This window comes from Ornithorhynchus anatinus, chromosome 11, assembly GCF_004115215.2.
Source record: "Ornithorhynchus anatinus isolate Pmale09 chromosome 11, mOrnAna1.pri.v4, whole genome shotgun sequence".
NCBI classification, from domain to species: Eukaryota; Metazoa; Chordata; class Mammalia; order Monotremata; family Ornithorhynchidae; genus Ornithorhynchus; species Ornithorhynchus anatinus.
The window spans coordinates 32904269-32911365 of NC_041738.1; positions in this window are offsets into that span (position 1 = coordinate 32904269).

Genomic DNA, 7097 nt, shown 5'->3' on the forward strand with positions numbered 1-7097 from the left:
ATTTGCTCTCTCTTCAATGGGGTTTCCATAAATAACCAGCTGGGTTCTCCTATCCCAAGACCTAGGTAGGTTATAGCTTCTGCCAGTAGAGTTGAAAATAGTTTTGCTGGCAATACAAGGTAATTCTTCCCAACCCGAAGTTGTCTCTGGGCACCACAGCCTTGAATGGCTTCTCTGATTAGTTCCCCATCTGGATCCAGGGTCTTGGGCTTTGCTTTGGTATCCCCTATCCTAAAAAAATCTCCCTTGACTCTCCAGTTATCATCCCATGACCCTCCTACATTACCTCTCCAAACTCCTTGCGTGAGTTCCCTATACTTGCTTACTTCACTTCCTCTCCTCTAATTCTTTCCTTGACCTCCTTCAATGTTTCCGCCCCCCCCTCTTCAGTCCACAGAAACTAATAATAATAATCATAATTATAGTATCTGTTAAGCCCTTAGTATGTGCCAGGCACTGTACTAAGCATTGACGTGGATACAAGAAAATCGGGTTGAACATAGCCCCTGTCTCACGTGGGGCTCACAGTCTCAATCCCCATTTTACAAATAAGGTAACTGAGGCACAGAAAAATGAAGTGACTTGCCCAAGGTCACACAGCAAACAAATAGCGGTACCAGGACTAGAACCTTGTCTAGAAACCAGAACTAGAATCTTCTGACTCCCAGGCCCGGGCTCTATCTACTATGCTACACTGCTTCTCTACCCACTCAAAGGTCACCATCGATCCCCTGCTTACCAAATCCTGCTTGGCCTTTACTCTGTCCTAGTCCTCCTCCTCTTAGCTGCTTTCGACACTGTGAACCACATTGAACCTTGGGTTCACTGACACTGTCCTCTCCTGGTTCTCGCTCCTATCTCTCTGGCCATTCATTCTCAGCGTCTTTCACAGGCTTCTCCTCTGCCTCCCACCCCTTTAACTGTGGGTGTCCCTCAAGGCTCAGGACTGGGTCTCCTTCTATTCTCCATCTACCTCTACTCCTTTGGAGAACTCATCTGCTCCCATGGCTTCAGTTGCCCTCTCTAAGTGAATCACTCTCAAATCTCCAGCCCTGATCTTTCTTCTTTCCTGCAGTCTTGCTTTCCTCCTGCCTTCAGAGCATCTCTATTTGGACGTCCCACCAATGCCTCAAGCTTAGTATGACTAAAACTGAACTCCCCTTCTTCCCTCACACACCGTCTGCCCCTGTCAAGAGCACCATCATTCTCCCTGTCTCACAATCTCAGAAACTTTGCATTATCCTCGATTCATCTCTCTCATTCAATTTGGATATTCAATCTCTCACCAAATTCTGAAGGTTCCATCATCACATCACTAAAAATCTGCCCTTTCCTCTCCATCCAAACTACTGCTGCATTGACCCAAGTATTTATCCTCTAGATTGTAAGTTCATTGTGAGGAGAGAAAGTGTCTATCAACTCTGTTGTATTGTACTCTCCTAAAATCTTAGTACAGTGCTCTGCACATAGTAAGCCCTCAATAAATACCACTAATTGATTATCCTATCCTGCCCAGACTACTGCATCAACCTCCTTGCTGATCTCCCTACCTCCTGTCTCTCTCCATTCCAGTCCATACTTCACTCTACTGCCTGGATCATTTTTCTAAAGAAACATTCAGTCCATATTTTCTCACTGCTCAAGTGGTTGCCCATCTACCTGGGCATCAAACAGAACCACCTTACCATTGGCTTTAAAGCACCCAATCACCTTGCCCCCTCCTCGCTGATTTCCAACTACAAACCGGCACGCCACCTTCGCTCCTCTGATGCCAGCCTACTCACTGTACCTCGATCTCATCTATCTTGCCACCGACACCTTGCCCACATCCTGCTTCTGGTCTGGAACTCCCTCCCCCTTTATATCCAACAGACCATCACTCTGCCTCACTTCAAAGCTTTACCGAAATAACATCTTCTCCAAGAGACCTTCCCTAAGCCCTCGTTTTCCCTACTCCCTCTCCCTTCTGCATCATCCTTGAACTTGGATTTGTAAACTTTATTCCCCACTCCTTCAGCCCCATAATGCCTATGTACATATCCATAGTGTAGTTATTTATAGTAATGTTTGTCTTCCCCTCTAGACTGTTAACTACTTGTGGGCAGGGAATGGGTCGATCAACTCTTTATATTGAATTGTCCAAGGGGCTTAGAAAAGTTCACTGCATACAGTGATTACTCAGTAAACACAACTGATTGATTGAATGATTGGTTTGTATACTGTAGAGGGCTATCGGGGTCATGCAATTGGTTGGAGCAATAATTCTGATCTGTTGTGGAACAGGAAAAGGACAGAGTATGTCAGTGGTAGTTGATCAATCTCTAGGTAAAGAATATTTTGGAAGGCTGCTTTCAGCTCCCATTTCTTGGGTGACTCATGCTTGTTAAACAGCTTCACAAAGGGATTCAGCAGTCAATAAAAAGATGGTTAGGAAAGGCTTCCATAACAGTAATAATTATCATATTTTTTAAGCACTTACTATGTGCCAAGTACTGTTCTAAATGCTAGCGTATATGCAAATTAATAAGGTTGGACACAGTCCCTGTCCCCCATGGGGCTCACACCCTTAATCCCCATTTTACAGATGAGGGAACTGAGGCCCAGAGAAGTTAAGTGATTTACCCAAGGTCACACAGGAGACGTGGTGGAGCCGGGGTTAGAACCCAGGTACTTTTGACTCCCAGGCCCGTCCTCTATCCACTAAGTCATGCTGCTTCCATCTTTTCTCTCCCCTCTCACTTCCTCTGGTCTTCTTTCCTTACATAATTCCTTTCCCTTCCCACTTCCTCCTTATCTTCCTAGACCCGTCCCTCTCCCTTATGAAGAAGGAATACTAAAAATGGTGTGGTGAGAGGAGATTTGGGCCATTAGACAAGTACTGGGAAATCTACACCCAGGCCCTCTCGATTGGTTGATCACTGTCAATCGTACCTAGTTCAAAAGCAAATTTTCTCCAGTCAAACAATTGATCATTTTTATTGAGCACTTACTGTGTGCAGAGCACTGTACTAAGAGCTTGACAGAGTACCAATACAACAATATGACACAATCCCTGCCCACAACAAGCTTAAAGTCTGGAGGTCAGGGGTAGACATCAATGTAAATAAATGAATTAGAGATATGTACATAAGTCCTGTGGGGTTCGGGAAAGGATGAATAAAGGGAGCAAGTCTGGGTGACGCAGAAGAGAGTGGAAGGAAAGGAAAAGAGGGCTTAGTCAGAGAAGGCCCCTTGGAGGTGATGTGCCTTCAATAAAGCTTGGAAGTGGGGAGAGTAATTGTCAGATATGAAGGGGGCGGATGTTCTAGGCCAGAGGCAGAACATGGGCTAGGGGTTATTGGTGAGATAGTTGAGATCAAGGTACAATGAGTAGATTGGCATTAGGGAACAAAATGTGCAGGCTGGGTTGTAGTAGGAGAGTTACAAGGTGAGGTAGGAAGGAGCAAGGTGATTGAATGCTTTAAAGGCCATGGTAAGAACCACTGCTGGAGGTTCTTGAGGACTGGGGAAACATGGAATATTCATTTTTGCAGAAAAATGATCTGAGCAGCAGAGTGAAACAGGAATTGGAGAGGGGAGAGGCAAGAGGCTGGGAGGTCAGCAAGGAGGAGGATATAGTAATCAAGGAGGGAGAGGATAAGTGCTTTGACTAATGTGGTAGCAGTTTGAATGGAGAGGAAAGGATGGATTTTAGTGATGCTGTGGAGGCTGAACCGACAGGATGTAGTGATAGACTGAATACATGGACTGCCCGAATAACAAACAAATGGATTTGGGAATCAATTAAACCAAAGTGGTCTTTGGAAGGCCAAATGACTTGACTTAGATTAGCATACCTAATCAGGAGGACTACTTCTCTGAAGAAAATGTTAATGCTAGGAAAAATCCAGGGAAAACGTGGAAGAGGCAGACCAACAGCTAGATGGATAGAGACCGTAACAACCGTAATGGAAGAACCTTTAGAAAGGTTGCGGACTATAGCAGAGTACAGGATGTTCTGAAGAAAGAATATCCATGGAGTCACTATAAATCGGAAATGACTCGATGGCACATAATAATAATAACGATGATGATGATGAATACGTGGATTGAATGAGAGAGAGGCATCAAGGCCAATGCCAAGGTTACAGACTTGTGAGACAGGAAGGATGATGGTGCTGTCTACTGTTGAGAGGAAAGTCAGGGGAAGGACAGGGTTTGGGTGGGAAGATAAGGAGTTCTGTTTTGGACATGTTAAATTTGAGGTGATCCGAGGACATCCAAGTAGAGATGTCTTGAAGGAAAGAGGAAATGAGAGACTGCAGAGAGAGAGGGAGATCAGGGCTGGAGATGTAGATTTGGGAATCATTCACATAGAGGTGGTAATTGAACCCATGTGAGCAAATGAGTTCTCCAAGGGAGTGGGTGTAGATGGAGAATAGAAGGGGATCCAGAACTGAACCTTGAGAACACCCACAGTTAGGAGGTGGGAGGCAGAGGAGGAGCCTGCAAAAGAGAAAGAAAGAGTGACCAGAGAGACAGAGGATGCAGGATCTGCTGAAATGTTGGAAAAGAGCAGTGTGACCTACTGGAAAGCACTCGGGCCTGGGAGTCAGAGGACCTGCGTTCTAATCCTGGCTCTGCCAAATACTTGCTGTGTGATCTTGGGCAAATCATTTAACTTTTCTTCTCTTGTTCTTCCTCCTACTTAGGCTATGAGCCCCATGTGGGGCAGGGACTGTGTCCAACCTAATTAACTTGTATCTACCCCAACCCTTAGAAGAGTGTTGGACATATAATAAGCACTTTACAAATTACATAAAAAAGGAAGCCTGAAGAACCAATCTATGCTGCCAAAGAGAGGGTATTTTTATTGATAACCCCCTGCTGAGCTCTCTTTCTCTCCCTTTCAGCATCCTCTTGAAATCTCACTCCTCCTTAATTTAAGATGAAGCGAGTGCTGATTCCTGCCTTCTTCTCCACACCCTCCCTCCACATTCCAGTTTCAGTGATGGTTTGTGGTAACTGAAACTTTCACATAATGTGAATTTTTGTTTGTGAGCTTTCATTCTAAGGATGGTGCCACAGGTCTGTTTAAAGATAGCAAATGTTTGACATGTTTTAGTCCTTGGTGACGTGACCCAGTACTTACCTGGGTTGGCTTTAAGTAGTTTTCTCTGGAGCCCATCCCAACACCCATTGCCTGAGGGGGACAGTAAATTCTGTACCCATGCTACGGGCAGAATTGATTTACTGTCAGCAAACCTGGGTAGCAAATGGTAGCAAGCCTTTCTTCCAAGCCGGATGAAAATAGGGCAGAGGGGTAAACAGTGTTTACTGCCAAACTGCTGTGGTATAAGGTTCTGAAAGGTGGGTTTTTTTCCCGCTGTACCTGTCTATGTGAATGCTACTTATACCTGAATACCTCCCCTATTCTGTAACACAAGATGAGCTAACAGGAAAATAAAGTAATGGGGTTTGGGAATTTTGGGAACTTCAGTCATTAGTTGGCTTTCCTCCTGGCAAAGGAAGGGTGAGGGTCTCAAGTGGCTTTTAGGGGACTGTCTCCCACTCTAGACTGTTAGCTCTTTGTGGGCAGGGAACGGGTCTACCAACTCCTTTGTGGTGTCCTCTCCTGAGTGTCAAGAATAGTGCTGTGCATAGAGTAAGCGCTCAACAAATACCATTGATTAATTGAGTGCTTTTATACCACCAGTTTCTAGTAGGCCTGAATTGTTTGAGTTGGCTGCTGGGACCTGTAGTGATGGGTCTTTGACAATGGAATGTGGTTTGACTATCCACTGTGTGGCAGTGCCCTGTGTTAGCTCTATGAAGAGTTATGATCCCTGCCCTTGAGGCACTTACAATTTAATGGAGAGCCCAGAAAGGAGGAGCAGCATGGTCAGGTGGATAGCACATAAGCCTGGGAGTCAGAAGCACCCCGGTTCTAATCCCCGCTCCGTCACTTGTCTGCTGTGTGACCCTGGGCAAATGGCTTACTTTCTCTGTGCCTCGGCGTTGCTATGGGTCTGAGACGACTCAACAGCAAAAGACAAGATGATCAGAAGGTAGCGGTGGGAGTGGGATTGTTAGCTGGGATGGAATGAGAGAAGAGAAACAAGTGCCTTAACTTCTTGGTGCCTCGGTTTCCTCATGATCACAAAACAGTTGCTAAAGCAGTCACTGAGTTTTATATCAATCAATCAATAGGGTGAGCTGCAGAGCAACCCCTCCCAACTGAAGGGAAAATACCCTGAAAATCAAAGATCCTACCTAACTACCTAAATGGAGAGAGGGAGGCTTTAGGAGAGGAAGAAGATGCAAGCAGAAAAGGAGACCTTCCCTACCCACCCCTCCAAAAAAGTGAAGAAATTATCAATTGGGAAGGGTCTTCCTCCACCATCCTACTGTCAGTTTTCTCCATCTGCCTGTTGAAAGTTTTAAGGCCACTCAGATCAATCAGTGAATCAGTGGTATTGAATGTGCATTTGCAGAGTACAGATCATGGCACTAAATGTTTGGGAAAGTGCAGTGGGTGAGAATTGTGAGAGCAAGTCACTGAACTTCTTTGTGCCTCAGTTTCCTCATGATAAAATGATTGATCATTTGTAGAAGCCAGGGTTTAATTCTCCAGAGGTCTCACAGCAGTCAAATGGGGTTTAGAGCCCATGACCTTCTCACTCCCAGGCCCGGGCCCTATCTGCTACGCCATGCTGCTCCTCAGAGTAGAATAATAGAAATAATAATAATGTCGATATTTGTTAAGCGCTTACTGTATGCCAAGCACTGTTTTAAGCACCCGGGTAGATACAAGGTAATCAGGTTGTCGCACGTAGGGCTCACAGTTTTCATCCCCATTTTACAGATGAGGTAACTGAGGCCCAGAGCACTGAAGTGACTTGCCCGAGGTCACACAGTTGACAAGTGGTGGAGTCGGGATTAGAATCCATGACCTCTGACTCCCAAGTCCGTGTTCTTTCCACTAAGCCACACTGCTCCAACTAACAAAATCGAGTTCTGCAAAAATCCAGGGAAATAATAATAATGATAGTACTTGTTAATTATTTACTATGTGCCGAGCACTGTTGTAAGTGGTGGAGTAGATACAAGGTTATCAG